This window comes from Kogia breviceps, chromosome 1 (assembly GCF_026419965.1).
Source record: "Kogia breviceps isolate mKogBre1 chromosome 1, mKogBre1 haplotype 1, whole genome shotgun sequence".
Taxonomy (NCBI): domain Eukaryota; kingdom Metazoa; phylum Chordata; class Mammalia; order Artiodactyla; family Physeteridae; genus Kogia; species Kogia breviceps.
The window spans coordinates 113,264,664-113,285,222 of record NC_081310.1 but is presented as its reverse complement, the minus strand read 5'-3'; the positions used below and the strand labels follow the sequence as shown (position 1 = coordinate 113,285,222).

Here is a 20,559-nt window from a genome sequence, read left to right as displayed (position 1 = left end):
GAAGCTCAATTTCAAAAAAACAAACAACCCAATCCAAAAATGTGCAGAAGACCTAAAGAGACATTTCTCCAAAGAAGATATACAGATTGCCAACAAACACATGAAAGGATGCTCAACATCACTAATAATTAGAGAAATGCAAATCAAAACCACAATGAGGTATCAGCTTGAACCAGTCAGAATGGCCATCATCAAAAAATCTAGAAACAATAAATGCTGGAGAGGGTGTGGAGAAAAGGGCACCCTCTTGCACTGCTGGTGGGACTGTAACTTGATACAGCCACTATGGAGAACAGTATGGAGGTTCCTTAAAAAACTAAAAATAGAACTACCATATGACCCAGCAATCCCACTACTGGGCATGTACCCTGAGAAAACCATAATTCAAAAGACTCATGTATGACAGTGTTCAATTGCAGCTCTATTTACAATAGCCAGGACACAGAAGCAACCTAAGTGTCCATCTATAGATGAATGGATAAAGAAGATGTGGCACATATATACAATGGAATATTACTCAGCCATACAAAGAAACGAAATTGAGTTATTTGTAGTGAGGTGAATGGACCTAGAGTCTGTCATACAGAGTGAAGTAAGTCAGAAAGAGAAAAACAAATACCGTATGTTAACACATATATATGGAATCTAAAAAACAAAACAAAACCAAAAAACGTTTTGATGAAGCTAGAGACAGGACAGGAATAAAGACATAGATGTAGAGAATGGACTTTAGGACACGGGGAGGGGTAAGGGTAAGCTGGGACAAGGTGAGAGAGTGGCATTGACATATATACAATACCAAATGTAAAATAGATGGCTAGTGGGAAGCAGCTGCATAGCACAGGGAGATCAGCTCTGTTCTTTGTGACCAGCTAGAGGGGTGGGATAGGGAGTGTGGGAGGGAGGCACAAGAGGGAGAGGTTATGGGGATATATGTCTTAGCTGATTCATTTTGTTGTACGGCAGAAACTAACACAACATTTTAAAGCAATTATACTCCAATAAAGATGTTAAAAAATATTGCACAGAAAATTTGTGAAAATTAAGTATTCTAAAATGTTAAAGATCATTACTCTTTGTTGAGATTTTATTTATAGTTATTTTTCTTAACTTTTTGTTTTCTAAAAGTACTACTGTATTATTTTTCTTCATCAATTTCATTGGTAATATATATTTATTATACTCTATAAATGGCATGTCACTCATTCTTCACTGAGATGGTGAAGGATGGAGCCATGATCTTACACTTAATGCCATTAAGTGAAGCAAAGGCAGAGATGTGAAAGGAAATATTGACACCTAAATATTTGACAAGGCAAGGTTGATTACTCACAGAAAAAGGTAAGAGAAAGAATTCTAAGATATTGAAGGATTCCAAAAGCCCATGTACACTTTTTGATGCAAACACTTGAGAATATTATAAAATAATTCAAGGATGAACAAAATCAAGAATGTCAGAACAAGAAAGACCAAGTATTAAAGGGCCAGGAATGAGCCGTGAAATTACTTACAAAAAGGTCTAAATGTGTGCAGTAAATGCCTGCTGCATTTCCAACCAACACCACACAGAAGTGGATGGAAAGTTTTTGGTAATTTTCTCTCTTTATATATTTTATTAATAAAATTGATGATTTGAAAATATTTCTTTAACAGACTCACAGACATAGAGAACAATCTATTGGTTACCAGTGCAGTGGGGGTGAGGAGTGGGAGGTACAAACCATTGGATATAAGATAGGCTCAAGGATGTATTGTACAACACGGGAGATATAGACAATATTTTGTAATAACTGTAAATGGAAAGTAACCTTTTTAAATTGTAATTTTAAAAAAGTTAATAAAATTAAAATGAAAAGGATTAATATCCAAAATATACAAACAGGTCATGCAGCTCAATATCAGAAAAAACAAACTGTCTTTTTTTTTAACGACTTTATTGGAGTATAACTTTTTTACAATGGTGTGTTAGTTTCTGCTTTACAACAAAGTGAATCAGTTATACATATACATATGTTCCCATATCTCTTCCCTCTTGCGTCTCCCTCCCTCCCACCCTCCCTATCCAACTCCTCTAGGTGGTCACAAAGCACCGAGCTGATTTCCCTGTGCTCTGCGGCTGCTTCCCACTAGCTATCTATTTTACATTTGGTAGTGTATATATGTCCATGCCACTCTCTCACTTCGTCACAGCTTACCCTTCCCCCTCCCCATATCCTCAAGTCCATGCTCTAGTAGGTCTGTGTTTTATTTCCGTCCTACCCCTAGTCTCTTCATGACATTTTTTTTTTTTTTAGATTCCGTATATATGTGTTAGCATACGGTATTTGTTTTTCTCCTTCTGACTTACTTCACTCTGTATGACAGACTCCAGGTCTATCCACCTCATTACAAATAACTGAGTTTCATTTCTTTTTATGGCTGAGTAATATTCCATTGTATATATGTGCCACATCTTCTTTATCCATTCATCTGTTGATGGACACTTAGGTTGCTTCCATGTCCTGGCTATCGTAAATAGAGCTGCAATGAACATTTTGGTACATGACTCTTTTTGAATTATGGTTTTCTCAGGATATATGCCCAGTAGTGGGATTGCGGTGTCATATGGTAGTTCTATTTTCAGTTCTTTAAGGAACCTCCATACTCTTCTCCATAGTGGCTGTATCAATTTACATTCCCACCAGCAGTGCAAGAGGGTTCCCTTTTCTCCACACCCTCTCCAGCATTTATTGTTTCTAGATTTTTTGATGATGGCCATTCTGACCGGTGTGAGATGATATCTCATTGTAGTTTTGATGCAGTTCTCTAATGATTAATGATGTTGAGCATTCTTTCATGTGTTTGTTGGCTATCTGTATATCTTCTTTGGAGAAATGTCTATTTAGGTCTTCTGCCCATTTTTGGTTTGGGTTTTTTATTTTTTTGTTATTGAGCTGCATGAGTTGCTTATAAATTTTGGATATTAATCCTTTGTCAGTTGCTTCATTTGCAAATATTTTGTCCCATTCTGAGGGTTGTCTTTTAGTCTTGTTTATGGTATCCTTTGCTGTGCAAAAGCTTTTAAGTTTCATTGGGTCCCATTTGTTTCTTTTTGTTTTTATTTCCATTTCTCTAGGAGGTGGGTCAAAAAGGATCTTGCTGTGATTTATATCATAGAGTGTTCTGCATATGTTTTCCTCTAAGAGTTTGATAGTGTCTGGCCTTACATTTAGGTCTTTAACCCATTTTGAGTTTATTTTTGTGTATGGTTTTAGGGAGTGTTCTGATTTCATACTTTTACATGTAGCTGTCCAGTTTTCCCAGCACCACTTATTGAAGAGGCTGTCTTTTCTCCATTGTATATTCTTGCCTCCTTTATCAAAGATAAGGTGACCATATGTGTGTGGGTTTATCTCTGGGTTTTCTATCCTGTTCCATTGATCTATATTTCTGTTTTGGTGCCAGTACCATACTGTCTTGATTACTGTATCTTTGTAGTATAGTCTGAAGTCAGGGAGCCTGATTCCTCCAGCTCCATTTTTCATTCTCAAGATTGCTTTGGCTATTTGGGGTCTTTTGTGTTTCCATACAAATTGTGAGTTTTTTTGTTCTAGTTCTGTAAAAAATGCCAGTGGTAGTTTGATAGGGATTGCATTGAATCTGTAGATTGCTTTGGGTAGTAGAGTCATTGTCACCAAACTGTCTTTTTTTAAATTAAAAAAACCTGAAATTTATTTTATTTAGTTACTGCTATGTGCCAGGTATTATTTCAAGGCACTATTAAAGGTCCTCTTGCTTAATTCTAACAGCCATACTAGGTTGAGATTATTATCCCAAATTCCAGATGAGGAAACTAAGTTTGTAGAAGTGCCTTGAACTTATCTCATAACATTTCCTCTCTCATTAAGGCTTGTGCTCATCCCTCACCGTCAGAGCCTCTGTTTTACCTGAAGACCTACTCTCAGCCAGAACCTTGGCTATGGCCTAGATATTTTATAAAATCTCTTAAAATGTTGAGTTAACCCATTGTCCTTAGGGTACAGCCTCCCGATTCTTTGAGATTGAGTCTAGGCCTGATCTTTGGATACTGAGGATGCCTGAGGGGTAACTGTTATGTAAAAATGATTATCACAATGTACCTTGAACACTGAAACTTGGGAGTTGGAGTGAATCTTGAAGAAACACCAGAGATCTTTCCTGACCAGGGGTCTTTCCTGACTGCCACAAAAGACAATAACTGGACAGTATTATAAGATGTGGTGTCAGAAGTTGGATTTACACTGAGGCACCCTTCTGCATAGTTTTTCAGATACCATTAGAGCTTAAAAATCATCCCCTTCATGGGTTACCTTGCAGAACTGTGATACAAATTAGTGAAATTATGTTTCTTGGTCTCTGGAGTATTAGCCACATATTATAGGATATAACTAATATTATTGGATGGATAAAAGAATAGGTTATAGAAAAGACTTAGTAATATGAATTAAAGATAAAGAAAGACCATAGCAGAATTGATGATCTGGAGATGCTTGAGATTAAGTGCCTATTGAAATTTTTGACTCCAGGAAATCTCTGGACTTCACTCAGGAAGGTAAAGGACTTTCCAGACAACCACAGAGGGCTTTCAGGACTTTATCTGCAGTCAGTCCACCTGAGGAAAACAGTAAGCCCTCAGATCTCCAGAGTCTTCTAGCAGAGCACCCACCTCTCTAGCTTTGTGCAAAGCCTGTGTTCCTAAAGGCACAGCAGAACTTCTTTGTATTCTCACTGTGCTCAGACTGTATACTAAAAAATAGCATATTATTCCATTCACTTTGGAGACAGCAGTTGAGAAAATTACAGCATGTTGATTACAACATGGTGAAGGGTGGTTATAAACCCTTGCAAAACCCAAAAGCATCCATGGGTTCTCAAGGTCTGTAACACTTCAGGAAACAGACTATTTTTATTCTCCTCATTTCTAGACTAGGGTCTAATTTGGTAATGATCCAGTTTCATATATTAGTAAATCTGTTGTAGGCATGTGGAAAAAAATCTTGAATAAAGAACTTTTCAAGTTCTTTGGAATTTTACAGGGAGTTAATTAGTCCACTAATCAATGCACGGTTCTCTATCTCCATTTTTTCATAAAGGGCTGGGTATCCTTAGGGAGACCATGGTGTCCTAGTCCAATCTTAGATGTTCTCAGTGATTGTCAGCCTTATATAAACAGCCTCACTGTGCCCCAGAACAAAAGGAATCCAGATTGGCAGAACAACAGGAACATCCTCACCACTAGTCTCCCACCAGGGCTCAAACTGGTTTATAGTTCAAAATATATGTACCAGGTACTATGCTAAGCCAGCTGTCTAAAGATCAATAGAGGCCTTAGTGTTCAGCCCAACAGTTCTCTAAACTGCCAGCTCTCTCTGCCACATACCTCCATGGGAGTGGTGGGATGTGAAGGAGCAATCTGCCTATCAAGCTCCCCTCTGCTTTGGCAGCTAGGAAGAGACTAGTCCTGTACTTCAGCCAACTGTCTGGGGCCTACCCTGTTGCTGAAGAACTTGATTGCCTTTCCTCCTCCTCTGAAGTTTCTGACTTCATCTCAGATAGCTAGCTATAAATTGAACTGGACTGTGCATCTGCAGATACAGCCCTTTGAGGTTTATAACTTTATCTGCAAGTCTCAGTTCTAACCCTTCACCTCATCCAGACCCAAGGTCTCATGGCCTTTTTCTGTGTGGCGGTTTGCCTGCTCTTGTGAGGCTCAAATGAGAAAATGGATATGAAAATGTTTTGAAAACTACACACCTTACATAAGAATATTATAATTTTTAGGGGAAATAGTGTAGTGTGTTGAAGTAGGTAGTAAGGATACTTTGATCCAGAAAGACCTAATTTCCAGTCCTGTCTCTTTCATTCATTATCTTTGATATTTGGAGGGTCAGTAAATCTTTGAGTCTCAGTTTCCATATTTTTTAAGTGAGGACAATAACATTGCCTTTTATAAGCCTTATTTACAGGATTGTTTTCAGAATAAATGAAATAAGGAATATGAAACTGCTTCATAATGTATGAACAGCCATATAAGCCTTAGTTTATTAATCCATTCAGTATAGAGAGAATCCATGTGGACTTTGTAAGACATACTCAGACTTCAAAAATGGGGAACTGTAATGTTGGTTATCATGCAAATAATTTATGTAATATACAAAGGTGGTCTTCCCCTGGTATGCCATTGTTTAGCAAGGAAGGAGCCAGGTATTATCTGGCAGGCACAGGGGAGAACTGCACTGGAGTTGGAGCACTTTGAGGTTCCTAGCTTCATAATGACTACTCTGCAGGCAGAGTATTTAAGCCTGACATTTCTGTCCTTCAGCCACAAGGTTCTTACCATCTGATGTCTAAGTCAGATGGAAGACTTAGGGGCACTGTTTATCTCCTGTTTCTTCTCATGTTAGGTAAACAGAAGTCACTTTGGACAGAGGGCCTCAAATATCCAGAGGGAAATAAGTTGTTAGTCTGAGCTCACTTACCACTAATATCTAAGTTTTGACTCTGCATAGAGTGAACCTGTTTCTTTGTAATCTTTGTTTCTTTGTGAACTAAAAGGTAATTGCAATTTATTGTAGCACTACTAGGTTTTTAACATATTTTGTTCCATTTAATTGTCTCAAAATTTCTGTGAAATAGGTCACCACTATTTTCAAAATAAAACAGACTCAGTGATAAGTAATTTTTCCAAGGTAAGACAATTAGTCATTCAAATTTAGTTCTGTTGATATAAAGCTAATGTTCTTTCTATATACTTACTATCTACAGTAGTATAATGATCTTACATAAGTCTAGGGGGACTGTTTCAGCCTCTTAGAGCAATGCTACACTGAGACAGAATGAGGCTAGATAGCTTATCATTTGCTCTGCATCATCCAAGACAAATTTTTGTTTATAAATATTCCAGTCTGAAAGTCTAGAAAAAGTTGTTCTTGAAGACTAGTGACTTTTCAAGGATGAATAATGCTATGGCCTGAATTGTGTCCTCCCCAAAATTTATATGTTGAAGCCCTAACCCCCAGTGTGGCTGAATTTGGAGATAGGCCTTTTAGGAGGTAATTAATGTTAAATGAGGTCATAGGGATGGGGCCCTAATCCCATAAAATTGGTGGCCTTATAAGAAAAGGAAGTGATTTCTCTCTCTCTTTCTCTACTGTGTGAGGGCACAAGATGTCTGCAATCTGGAAAGGAGTCCTCACCAGGAGCTGAATTGGCCAGCTCCTTGATCTTAAACTTCCCAGCCTCTAGAGCTGTGAGAAAATTAATTTCTGTTGTTTAAGCAACCCAGTCTATGCTATGTGTTAGCATGTCAGTGTGAGCTGACTAATAAAGGTAAAACAGAAGAGCAGAGCAGGTAGCTTTGGTAGAGAAAGCCACATAGATCTTCAAAATGCCCTTAAACTCCTTACGTAGGGAAACAGTGTTGAGAATCAGAACAGGCAAATCTAGGACAGCAGCACTGATTTCCACTGCCTCCAAATTAAAACCCCAAACTAGTCTTTTTGTTACTTTCTTGAGTTATGTCAGTTCCCACTTCACATTTTCATGTTATCTAGTCATAGCCTCCTGTTGTCTGACCATGTGCTTCCCATCTTTCTGTCTGTTTTATAGTCTTTCTTCGTAATTTCAATTGCTCCATTATAGTTTATTTTTCATTTAAAAATATATGTGGGACTTACTTCACTCTGCTCCATTCATGTCTCTACAAATGACCCAATTTTGTTCCTTTTTATGGCTGAGTAATATTGAATTGTATATATGTACCACATCTTCTTTATCCATTCCTCTGTTCATGGACATTTAGATTGCTCTAGGGAGTAACATGCAGAGTGTAGTAAGTCAGAAAGAGAAAAACAAATATTGTATATTAACACATAAATGTGGAATCTAGAAAAATGGTATAGATGATCTTATTTACAAAGCAGAAATAGAGACACAGACGTAGAGAACACGTGCATGGATACCAAAGGGGAAATGGGGGGAAGGAGGAATTGGGAGATTTGGATTGACATATATACACTATTGATACTATGTGTAAAATAGATAAGTAATGAGAACATGCTGTCTAGCACAAGGAACTCTATACTTAATGCACTGTAGTGACCTAAACAGGAAGGAAATCCCAAAAAGAGGGGATATATGTATAACAGATTCACTTTGCTGTACAGCAGAAACTAACACAACATTGTAAAGCAACTCTGCTCCAATAAAAATTAATTAAAAAAAATAAAGCAGATTTCCAAAGGAAAAAAATATATATGTGGGAATGTTACCTTGAAATAAGCAGAGATCGGTTTAAGAGGTTTAAAGAAAGAAGTTATCTCCGTAACATGAAAGTGCAAGGTGAAGCAGCAAATGTTGATGTAGAAGCTGCAGAAAGTCATCCAGAAGAGCTAGCTAAGATGCACGTGGCTACACTAAACAACAGATTTTCAATGTAGATGACAGAGCCTTGTATTGGAAGGAGATGCCATCTAGAACTTTTATAGCTAGAGAGTAGAAGTCAATGCCTGGCTTCAAAGCTTCAAAGGACAGGCTGAATCTCTTGTTATGGGCTGATGCAGCTGGTGACTTAAAGTTGAAGTCAATACTCATTTACCATTCTGAAACTTCTAGGGCCCTTAAGAATTTTACTAAACTGACTCTGCCTGTGGTCTATAAGTGGAACAACAAAGTCTGGATAATAACATATCTGTTTACAGCATGGTTTACTGAGTATTTTAAACTCATTATTGAGACCTACTGCTCAGAAAAAAAAAATTCCTTTCAAAATATTACTACTCGAGGGCAATGTACCTGGTCACACAAGAGCTCTGATGGAGATGTTAATGTTGTTTCATGCCAGCTATCAACAGCCATTCTGCTGCCCATGGGTCAAGGAGTAATTTCAACTTACAAGTTTTATTCTTCTTTTAATTTAATTTTTATTTTATATTGGGGTATACTTGATTTGCAGTGTTGTGTTAGTTTCAGGTGTACAGGAAAGTGGTTCAGTTATACACATACATAAATCCATTCATTTTTAGATTCTTTTCATAGGTTTTTTTTTTTTTTTTTTTTTTTTTTTGTGGTACGCGGGCCTCTCACTGTTGTGTGTTGTGGCCTCTCCCGTTGCGGGGCACAGGCTCCGGACGCGCAGGCTCAGCGGCCATGGCTCACGGGCCCAGCCGCTCCGCGGCATGTGGGATCTTCCCGGACCGGGGCACGAACCCGTATCCCCTGCATCGGCAGGCGGATTCTCAACCACTGTGCCACCAGGGAAGCCCCTCATAGGTTTTTATAGACTATTGAGTAGAGTTCCCTACGTTATACAGTAGGTCCTTGTTGATTATCTATTTTATATATAGTAGTGTATATATGTTAATCCCAAACTCCTAATTTATTCCTCCCCTCAACTTTCCCCTTTGGTAACCACAAGTTTGTTTTCAAAGTCTGTGACTGTTTCTGTTTTGTAAGTAAGGTCATTTGTATCAATTTTTTTAAGATTCCACATCTAAGTGATATCATATGATATTTGTCTTTGTCTAACTTACTTCACTTAGTATGATAATCTCTAGGTCCATCCATGTTGCTGCAAATGGCATTATTTCTTTCTGGCTGAGTAGTATTCCATTGTATATATGTACCAAATCTTCTTTATCCATTCCTCGGTCGATGGACATTTAGGTTTTTCCATGTCTTGGCTATTGTAAATAGTGGTGCAATGAATATTGGAGTGCAAGTATCTTTTTGAATTATGGTTTTCTCAGATATATGCCCAGGAGTGGGATTGCTGTGTCATATGGTTCTATTTTTAGTTTTTTTTTTTAGTTTTTTAGTTTTTTAAGGAATCTCCAGAGTGACTGTATCAATTTACATTCCAACCAACAGTGCATGATGGTTTCCTTTTCTCCACACTCTCTCCAGCATTTATTGTTTGTAGACTTTTTGATGATGGCCATTCTGACTGGTGTGATGTGATACCTCATTGTAGTTTTGATTTGCATTTCTCTAATAATTAGTGATGTTGGGCATCTTTTTATGTGCATTTTGGCCACCTGTTTGTCTACTTAGATCTTCTGCCCATTTTTTGATTAGGTTGTTTGTTTTTTTTGATATTGAGCTGCCTGAGCTGTTTGTATATTTTGGAGATTAATCCCTTGTCAGTTGCTTTGTTTGCAAATATTATCTCCCATTCTGTGGGTTGTCTTTTTGTTTTGTTTGTGGTTTCCTTTGTTGTGAAAAAGCTTTTAAGTTTAATTAGGTCCCATTTGTTTACTTTTGTTCTTATTTTCATTACTCTAGTAGGTGGATCAAGAAAGATATCACTGCAGTTTATGTCAGAGAATGTTCTGCCTGTGTTTTCCTCTAAGAGTTTTATAATATCCAGTCTTATATTTACATCTTTAATCCATTTTGAGTATATTTTTGTGTATGGTGTCAGAAAATGTTCTAATTTCATTCTTTTTACAGGTAGCTGTCCAGTTTTCCCAGCACCACTTATTGAAGAGAATATCTTTGGTTCATTTTATATTCTTGCCTCCTTTGTCATAGATCAATTGACCATAGGTGCATGGGTTTATATCTGGGTTTCTATACTGTTCCATTGATCTATATTTCTGTTTTTTGTTTGTTTGTTTGTTTGGTTTTTTTTTTTGTGTGGTACACGGGCCTCTCACTGTTGTGGCCTCTCCTGTCGCGGAGCACAGGCTCCGGACGTGCAGGCTCAGCGGCCGTGGCTCACGGGCCCAGCCGCTCCGCGGCATGTGGGATCTTCCTGGACCGGGGCACGAACCCGTGTCCCCTGCATTGGCAGGCGGATTCTCAACCACTGCGCCACCAGGGAAGCCCCTATATTTCTGTTTTTGTGCCAGTACCATACTGTTTTGATGCCTGTAGCTTTGTAGTATAGTTTGAAGTCAGGGAGCCTAATTCCTCCAGCTCCATTTTTCTTTCTCAGAACTGCTTTGGCTATTCAGGGTCTTTTGTGTTTCTATACAAATTAAATTTTTTTTTTTTACTCTACTTTTGTGAAAAATGTCATTGGTAATTTGATAGGGATTGCATTGAATCTGTAGATTGCCTTGGGTAGTACAGTCATTTTGACAATATGGATTCTTCCAACCCAAGAACATGGTATATCTTTCCAACTGTTTGTGTCATCTTCAATTTCTTTCATCAGTGTCTTGTAGTTTTCAGAGTACAGGTCTTTTGTCTCCTTAGGTAGGTTTATTCCTAGGTATTTTATTCTTTTTGTTGAGATGGTAAATGGGATTGTTTCTTTAATTTCTCTTTTTGATCTTTTGTTGTTAGTGTAGAGAAATGCAAGGGATTTCTGGATATTAATTTTGTATCCTACAACGTTACTGAATTCATTGATGAGCTCTAGTAGTTTTCAGGTGGCATCTTTAGGATTTTCTATGTATAGTATCATGTCATCACAGTGACAGTTTTGCTTCTTCTTTTCCAATTTGGATTTCTTTTATTTCTTGTTCTTCTCTGATTGCCATGACTAGGACTTCCAAAACTATGTTGAATAAAAGTGGCGAGAGTGGACATCCTTGTCTTATTGCTGATCTTTCAGCTTTTCACTGTTGAGTATAATGTTAGATGTGGGTTTGTCATATATGGCCTTTATTATGTTGAGGTAGGTTCCCGCTATAAACACTTCCTGGAGAGTTTTTATCACAAATCATTGTTGAATTTTGTCAAAATTTTTCTATTTCTGCATTTATTGACATGATCATATGATTTTCATTCTTCAGTTTGTTAACATGGTGTATCACACGATTGGTTCGTGGATATTGAAAAATCCTTGCATCCCTGGGATAAAATCACTTGGTCATGGTGTATGATCCTTTTAATGTATTCGTGGATTCAGTTTGCTGGTGTTTTATTGAGTATTTTTACGTCTAAGTTCATCAGTGCTATTGGCTTGTAATTTTCCTTTTTTGTGGTATCTTCCTTCTGGTTTTGGTATCAGGGTGATGGTGGCCTCTAAGCATGAGCTTGGGAGTATTCCTTCTTCTGCAATTTTGTGGAAAAGTTTCAGGGGGATAGGTGTTAACTCTTCTCTAAATGTTTGCTAGAATTCACCTGTGAAGCCATCTAGTCCTGAACTTTTGTTTGTTGGGAGGTTTTAAATCACAGTTTCAATTTTAATACTTGTGATTGGTTTGTTCATATTTTCTATTTTTTCCTGGCTCCATCTTGGAAGATTGCACCTTTCTAAGAATTTGTCCATTTCTTCTAGGTGGTCCATTTTATTGGCCTATAGTTGTTTGTAGTAGTCTCTTATGACCCTTTGTTTTTCTCTGATGTCAGCTGTAATTTCTCCTTTTTCATTTCTAATTTTATTGATTTGAGTCCTCTCCCTTTTTTTCTTGATGAGTCTGGCTAAAGGTTTATCAATTTTGTTTATCTTTGCAAAGAACCAGCTTTTAGTTTCACTGATCTTTTCCATTGTTTTCTTGTCTCTATTTCACTTATTTCAGCTCTGATCTTTATGATTTCTTTCCTTCTACTAACTTTGGGTTTTGTTTGTTCTTCTTCCTCTAGTTGCTTCAGGTGTAAGGTAAGATTGTTTATTTGTGATGTTTGTTGTTTCTTGAGATAGGATTGTACTGCTATAAACTTCCCTCTTAGAACTGCTTTTGATGCATCCCAAAGGTTTTGGATCATTGTGTTTTTGTTTTTCTTTGTCTCTAGGTAGTTTTCATTTCCTCTGTGATTTCTTTGGCGATCCAGTGGTTATTTAGTAGCATATTGTTTAGCCTCCACATATTTGTGTTTTTTCACTTTTTTTCTTGTAGTTGATTTATAATCTCATAGTGTTGTGGTAGGAAAAGATGCTTGATATGATTTCAGTTTTATTAAATTTATCAAGGTTTGCTGTGTGGCCCAGCATGTGATCTATTTTGGAGAATGTTCCATGTGCACTTGAGAATAATGTATATTTTGTTGCTTTTGGATGGAATGTTCTATAAATATCAATTAAGTCCATCTGTATAATGTATCATTTAAGGCCTGTGTTTTCTTATTGATTTTCTCTCTGGATATCTGTCCATTGATGTAAGTGGGGTGTTAAAGTCCCCCCCTATTATTGTGCTAGTGTCAATTTCTCCTTTTATGACTTAGCATTTGCCTTATATATTGAGGTGCTCCTATGTTGGATGCATGTATATTTATGATTGTTATATCTTCTTCTGGGATTGATTCCTTGATCAATGTGTAGTGTCCTTCTTTGTCTCTTGTGAAAAAGAGACAAAGCCTCTTTATTTTAAAGTCTATTTTGTATGACAGCAGTATTGCTACTCCAGCTTTCTTTTGATTTCCATTTTCATGGAATACCTTTTTCCATCTTCTCACTTTAGGTCTGTATGTGTCCCTAGGTCTGAAGTGGGTCTCTTGCAGACAGCATATAAACGTGTTTTGTTTTTGTATCCATTCAGCCAGTCTGTGTCTTATGGTTGGAGCCTTTAATCCATTTACATTTAAAGTAATTATTGATATGTATGTTCTTATTGCCATTTTGTTAATTGCTTTGGATTTGTTTTTGTAAATCTTTTTTCCTCCCTTTCTCTTTTTTCTTTTCTCATGATTTGATGACTAGCTCTAGTGTTGTGTTTGGATTGCTTTTTCTCTTTGTGTGTGTATCTATTGTAGATTTTCAGTTTGCAGTTACCATGAGGTTTTGATATGGCAGTCTATATATATACAAGATAGTTTTAAGTTGCTGGGTTTTTTTTGTTTGTTTGTTTGTTTTTTGGTACATGGGCCTCTCACTGTTGTGGCCTCTCCTGTTGCAGAGCACAGGCTCTGGACGCGCAGGCTCAGCAGCCATGGCTCACGGGCCTAGCTGCTCCGTGGCATGTGGGATCTTCCCAGACTGGGGCACGAACCCGTGTCCCATGCATCGGCAGGCAGACTCTCAACCACTGTGCCACTAGGGAAGCCCTAGTTGCTGGTTTTAAAATTTCAAATGCATTTCCAATATCTTGCATTTGTACTCTCCTCTTATCATGATTGCTGGTTTTGAGATCATATTTGCGTATGGATGATTTCCTACCTTTACTGTATATTTGCCTTACCCAGTGAGCTTCCCCATTCATAATTTTCTTGTTTCTAGTTGTGGCCTTTTCTTTTCCTCCTAGAGAAGTTCCCATAGCATTTGTTGTAAAGTGGTTTGGTGGCACTGAATTCTCTTAGCTTTTGTTTATCTGTAAAGCTTTTGATTTCTCCATCGACTCTGAATGAGAGCCTTGCTGAGTAGAGTATTATTAGTTGTAGGTTTTTCCATTTCATTACTTTAAATATATCATGCCCCTCTCTTCTGGCCTGCAGAGTTTCTGCTGAGAAATCAGCTGATAACCTTATGGGGATTCCCTTGTATGTTATTTTTTGCTCTTCCCTTGTTGCTTTTCATTTTTTCTCTTTGTCTTTAATTTTTGTTAATTTGATTTATATGTGTCTCAGTGTTTTCCTCCTTGCATTTATCCAGTTTGGGACTCTCTGTGCTTCCTGGACTTGAGTGTTTCCTTTCCCGTGTTAGGGAAGTTTTTGGTTATTATCTCTTCAAATATTTTCTCTGGCCCTTTCTCTCTCTCTTCTCCTTCTGGGACCCCTATAATGTGAATGTTGTTCCATTTAATGTTGTCCAAGAGGTTTCTGAGGCTGTCCTCATTTCTTTTCATTCTTTTTTCTTTATTCTGTACCACAGCAGTGATTTCCACCATTCTGTCTTCCAGCTCAGTTATTCATTCTTCTGCCTCATTTATTCCGCTATTGATTTCTTTTAGTGTATTTTTCATTTCAGTTATTGTATTGTCCATCTCTGTTTATTCTTTATATCTTCTAGCTCTTTTTTGACCATTTCTTATATCTTCTTGGTCTGTGCCTCCATTCTTTTTCTGAGATCTTGCATCATTGTTACTGTCATTACTATGAATTCTTTTTCAGGCAAATTTCATATCTCCAGTTCACCTAGTTGTTCTTCTGGGGTTTTATCTCATTTCTTTGTCTGGAACATATTTCTCTGTCATCTCATTTTGTCTAACTTTTTGTGTTTGTGGTTTCCTTTCCACAGGCTGGAGGATCATTGTTCCTCGTGTTTCTGGTGTCTGCTCCCTAGCGGGTGAGATTCATCCAGGAGTTTGTGCAGGCTTCTTGTTTGGAGGGACTTGTTCTTTCCCACTGGTGGGTGGAGCTTGTCTTGTCCCTCTGGTGTGCAGAGATGTGTCAAAGTGTATGTTTAAAGGTGGCTGTACATTCAGGACTTTAGACAGCCTGTCTGCTGATGGGTGGGGCTGTGTTCCCACCCTGTTGGTTGCTTGGCCTGAGGTGTCCTAGCACTGGAGCTTGCAGGCTGTTGGATGGGGCCAGGTCTCAGTGCCAAAATGGTGACCTCTAGGAGAGCTCACGCCAATGAATATTCCCAGGGGACTCCACCACCAGTGTCTTTGCCCCCACAGTGAGCCACAGCTGACACATACCTCCCCAGGAGACCCTCCAAGGCACACGGGTAGGTCTGGCCCAGGTTCCTATGGAGTCACTTCTTCTCCCTGGGTTCCAGTGCACATGAAACCTGTGTGCACCCTCCGAGAGTGGAGTCTCTGTTTTCCTGAGCCCTGTGGAGGAGCTCGTGCACTCAGGCCCCACTGGCCTTCAAAGCCAGATGCTCTGCAAGCTCCTCCTCCTGATGCCAGACTCCCAGGCTGGGAGTCTGACAGGGGGCTCAGAACTGTCATTCATGTGCGAGAACCTCTGTGATATAATTATTTTCTAGTTTGTGGCTTGCCCAACTGGCGGGTATGGTATCTGATTATATTGTGAAGGCTTCTTGTTTGTCTTTAGATGTAGAATATCTTTTTTGGTAGGTTCCAGTCTTTTCTGTCAATGGGTTTTCAGCAGTCAGCTGAGATTTTGGTGTTTTTGTGAGAGGAGGTGAGCTCAAGCCCTTCTACTCTGCCATCTTATCTCCTCCGGCCCTCAAGTTTTATTCTGTAAGAAATATATTTCATAAAGTTATAGCTACCATAGATGGTGATACGTCTGATGGATCTGGGAAAAGTAAATTGAAAACCTGGAAAGGATTCACCATTCTAGATGCCATTAAGGACATTTGAGATTCATGGAAAGAGGGCAAAATATCAATATTAAGGAGAATTTGGAAGAAGTTCATTCCAACGCTTATGGATAACTTTGAGAAGTCCAAACCTTCAGTGGAGGAAATAACTGCAGATGTGGTGGAAATAGCAAGAGAACTAGAATTAGAAATGGACCCTGAAGATGTGACTGAACTGCTGCAAGCTCATGATAAAATTTGAACAGATGAGGAGTTGCTTCCTATGAATGAGCAAAGAAAGTGGTTTCTTGAGATGGAATCTACTCCTGGTGAAGATGCTGTGAAGATTGTTGAAATGACAACAAAGGATTTAGAATATTATATAAACTTAGTTGTTAAAACAGCAACACGTATGAGAGGATTGACTCCAATTTTGAAAGAAGTCCTATTGTGGGTAAAATGGTATCAAACAGCCTTGCATGCTACAGAGTAATTGTTCATGAAAGGTGAAGTCAATCTATGTGGGAAACTTCTTTGTTGTCTTATTTTAAGAAATTGTGACAGCCACCTCAGCCTTCAACAAACACCACCCTGATAAGTCAGAAGCCATCAAGATAGAGGCAAGACCATCCACCAGCAAAAATATTATGACCTGCTGAAGGCGCAGATGATGGTTGACATTTTTTTAAGCAATAAAGTATTTTTAATTAAGATATGTACATTTTTTAAGACATAATGCTACTGCATACTTAATAGACTACAGTATAGTGTAAACATAACTTTTATATGCACTGGAAAACCAAAAGACTTCTGTGACTTGCTTTATTTCAATACTTATTTTATCATTGTTGTCTGGAACTGAACCCACAGTATCTCCAAGGTATGCCTGTAATACCTTAGTCTAAATGCTGAGCATATTCATCTTTGTTAATCACAGTTGAATGAGATGGAAATTTCTGGATTAGAAGTCCCAGTGGGGTTGGTAGGGGAGGCCAAGGTAACTTTCCAAGCTTCATAGCTCAGGGGAACATCTGAAAATACCTGCCTTTGTATAGTCATATCTCCTCTTGCTCTCAGAAACCAGCTTAGTTTAGGACCCCTGGGCTTCCACACATTCTTTATAGGTTTCCATCACCAGGAAACAAAGTAATCACCTTCCAAGATGCACTCACTTTTAGAAATTTTGGTGTGTGGGAACTTTGTGAGATCTGCCCCTTCAGAGCCTCAGTCCACCAGCATTTTCTGAGCATTCTCTCTTCGCCTCTCCCCCTGGTGTCCTATCTAGTTTCAGTCTTGCTCACAATAGTTTATTCTACACATAGGGCTCTCTCTTAGAATACAACATTTTGTGGAGATTTCTGATATCTCCTACTGCTGAGTCCTCTGTTCTTCCCTAGGACATGTGTTACAAACACCTACGCCAACTTCTTAGGGAGCTTAGGGCAGCACTCATGCCCATTTTTGAGTTTTCAGATTTTTGCTGTCTCCTATTTCACTGAAATGTATTTAAGGGATTTTATTTCCTCTTCCTTTTCTTTGGGTTTCTAGGAGAAGTAGGACAACTAAAAACTTAGTATCTACCTCATTCCAATGGAACCCAGAACTCCAAGTAAGACAAAATATATTAGTTGAACATTTAGACAATTTTTCCTTGTATTTGACATTTGAAATAAAGGATAAATAAGCATATTTGTATACATACATAGAATTGTGCAAATATGATAACAACAGATGCAGAGTAACACAGAGATGTTGCTTTGGCAGCTCAAATACCACAAGCAGTGCTACCATCAGTGACATTATTTTCCAAAATGGTAAACATTGCTTGGTGACATTCTGAACAAAAGAAGTATAATTTTTCCTAAATTTACATTATAGTTACATTCTTGAAATGTTTAATGAAAAATATGTCAGAGCCACCCTTACAAACATTATGACAGTCAAAAGTGCCACCACAAGTCTGTTAAGACTAAAGGCAAAAGGAACTGCACATGAGCACAATATTATAGTTGATGACAGTTGCTTCCCACAGGGGTAGAGTTTAACAATTCTGAAACCACTATACATGTATACTGAAATTTAACAGTTAAGTAAATGATGGCAGATGGTGGGAGCCACCTTTGTCACTGTTGGAGTGAGAGGTTACAGATAAACAAGGGCAGAAGGCCTTGTACTGTGCAGTAAGGACTACTGCTGGAGACATCAGTAAGAACTCATGTTTATCTTAATATAGATGGAGATAGTTACATATAGGGAACATTTGTAGTTAGGTGTATTTACACAGGTCAGCATACACATGTATATTTCTTTACATTGTCAGCTGAAATGGCCTCAAACAAACAACACCCCAGTAGCAGTCAGCACACCTTATGCCCAAATCTTGGTTTCTAATACAATTCTCCAATAAAGGAAGCAGGACTCCTTGTGGAATTAACTGATTCTAGGACTGGGGAAGTAAATACCTATGATGAGCCTGAAGCGTCTTGTAGTGCCAGCAAGAAAACTGCTCACAAATCCAAATAAAACAAAATACCCACCCAAACACACACATTGAAGGAGATATGTCAAAGGGGCACAGGAGCCCATAGAAAGTGTTCCAAATCACCAAAGCTGGAAAAATTTGAGCAATAAAATGAAGTAGTATTGGATTATAACCCAATATAAGATATTGATGAGTCCATACTAATGTAAATTAATGATTGAATAAATCAGTAAATGGAAGAGAATAGACAAATCTCCTTTGCAGAAGAATTCTACATAATTTATGTAGATACTTCTCCCTCAACTCCCCACTCATTAAGTGTGGGCTATGCATAGTGACTTCCAAGGAGAGTAATATGGAAAGGGGGAAAAAGTTACTTAGCTTTATTGGAGAAATCTGACAAACATTGCCTCAGCCAGGTAATCAAAGTCGATATAGACTAAGTTATATTAATAATATGTACTACTGATACCATGTGATGAGAATGGCACTTTACCTCTGTGTCTTCCTTCCAAAAATCCCATAATTATGAGAAAAACATCAGAGAAATCCCAATTGAGAGGAAGTTTGCAAAATTCTTGTTTAGTACTCCACAAAATTGTCAAGGTCATCAAAAACAAGGAAAGTCTGAGAACTCTGACAGCTAAGCCAAGAGAAAGTTAAGGAGACATGATGACTGAATAGAATGTGGTATCTTGGGTGGGATCCTGGAAAATAAAAAGGACAGTAGGTTAAAAACTAAAGAAATTTGAATAAAGTATGGGTTTTAGTTGATAGTAATTTATCAGTATTTCTTCTCTGTGACACATGTACCTTACTAATTGCAAATGCTAATAATAGGGGGAAACTGGGCATGGGGTACCTGGGTATTCTCTGTATTATCTTCACAACTTTCCTGTAAATCAAATACTATTCTAAAGTTAATATTGTATTTAAAAAAATTTTTAAATTCTCTCACAAATTTCCAAGTTGCTTCCTACGAGCTGGTATTACTCTTATCGAACACCTACTGAATTAGTCCCACACTTTTTTTTTTTTTTTTTTTGTTACGCGGGCCTCTCACTGTTGTGGCCTCTCCCGCTGAGGAGCACAGGCTCCGGACGCGCAGGCTCAGCGGCCATGGCTCACGGGCCCAGCCGCTCCGCGGCATGTGGGATCCTCCCGGACCGGGGCACGAACCCGTGTCCCCTGCGTCGGCAGGCGGACCCCCAACCACTGCGCCACCAGGGAAGCCCCAGTCCCATACTTTAAGCTCTGATGTCTTCCCTCTCCGTGCTCACTTAGAAAAATTGAAAGGTAAGATGGAATGCATACACATTTTTTAAAGGAATAGCTAAGGACAGTGTTTCACTTGCCATGGGGTTTATGTGAAATATTTTTACTAGATAATTTGATTTTCTGCCCAGTACATAATTGTAGTGATGATGATACTAATTATATTAATAATATTGATGATGGGATATTAATAACAAACTACAGAGTGAGGTAGGGAGCAACTCCTGAATAGTTGAAAGTAATACACTTGGGGTAGGATTCTCAGACCTATTACTGGAAAGACAGGGAAAACTGTCATTGGTGTGATTTTCCTGTAAGCAATTAGTGGAGTTGACTTTCCTTGCTGTCTAGAGTAGAAACTGAGCTTCAAGAAAAGTAAAATTGTTCTTTTAGAGTACATACTGATGCCAGCCCCAGCAGAGTTTTTTTTCTTAGCAAAGGAGGTTGATCTATAATCAGAGAGGAAAAGCCTTAAGAGGAAGGAATGAATTTCTGACCTGACATCTGCTATATCTCCTTTAAAATAACTATAGTCACTGAAAATATCAGGAAGGAAAGGATAGAAAAATGTCCCTTCTTTAAAAGCTATGGGCTCTGTGAATGACTAAAAAAAGTCTGGTTAAGGAAGACACAGGGCTGTTTGAAAATGTCAAATTTCACCTTATCACTGGAAAAGTCAAACCAATAGAACACTGGCATAAGAAAGTAGAAGATTATGTCAAGGGAAGGACCATATGAGTGTAAT

At 38.2% G+C, this 20,559-nt stretch overlaps 1 protein-coding gene across 3 annotated transcripts in view; it reads left to right on the top strand.

The window, feature by feature from the left end:
* Window positions 1-20,559, top strand: part of LOC136794747 (mitochondrial adenyl nucleotide antiporter SLC25A24-like) — a 48,109-nt gene that overhangs the window by 13,853 nt on the left and 13,697 nt on the right. The window contains exon 3 of one of the 3 annotated variants that reach the window (XM_067041080.1): window positions 15,080-15,154. The exons of the other annotated variants lie outside the window; for them this stretch is intronic. The gene's annotated coding sequence lies outside the window, so the exon portion shown is untranslated. Of the gene's footprint in view, window positions 1-15,079; window positions 15,155-20,559 lie in introns of those variants that run through there. 3 annotated transcript variants of the gene reach the window in all.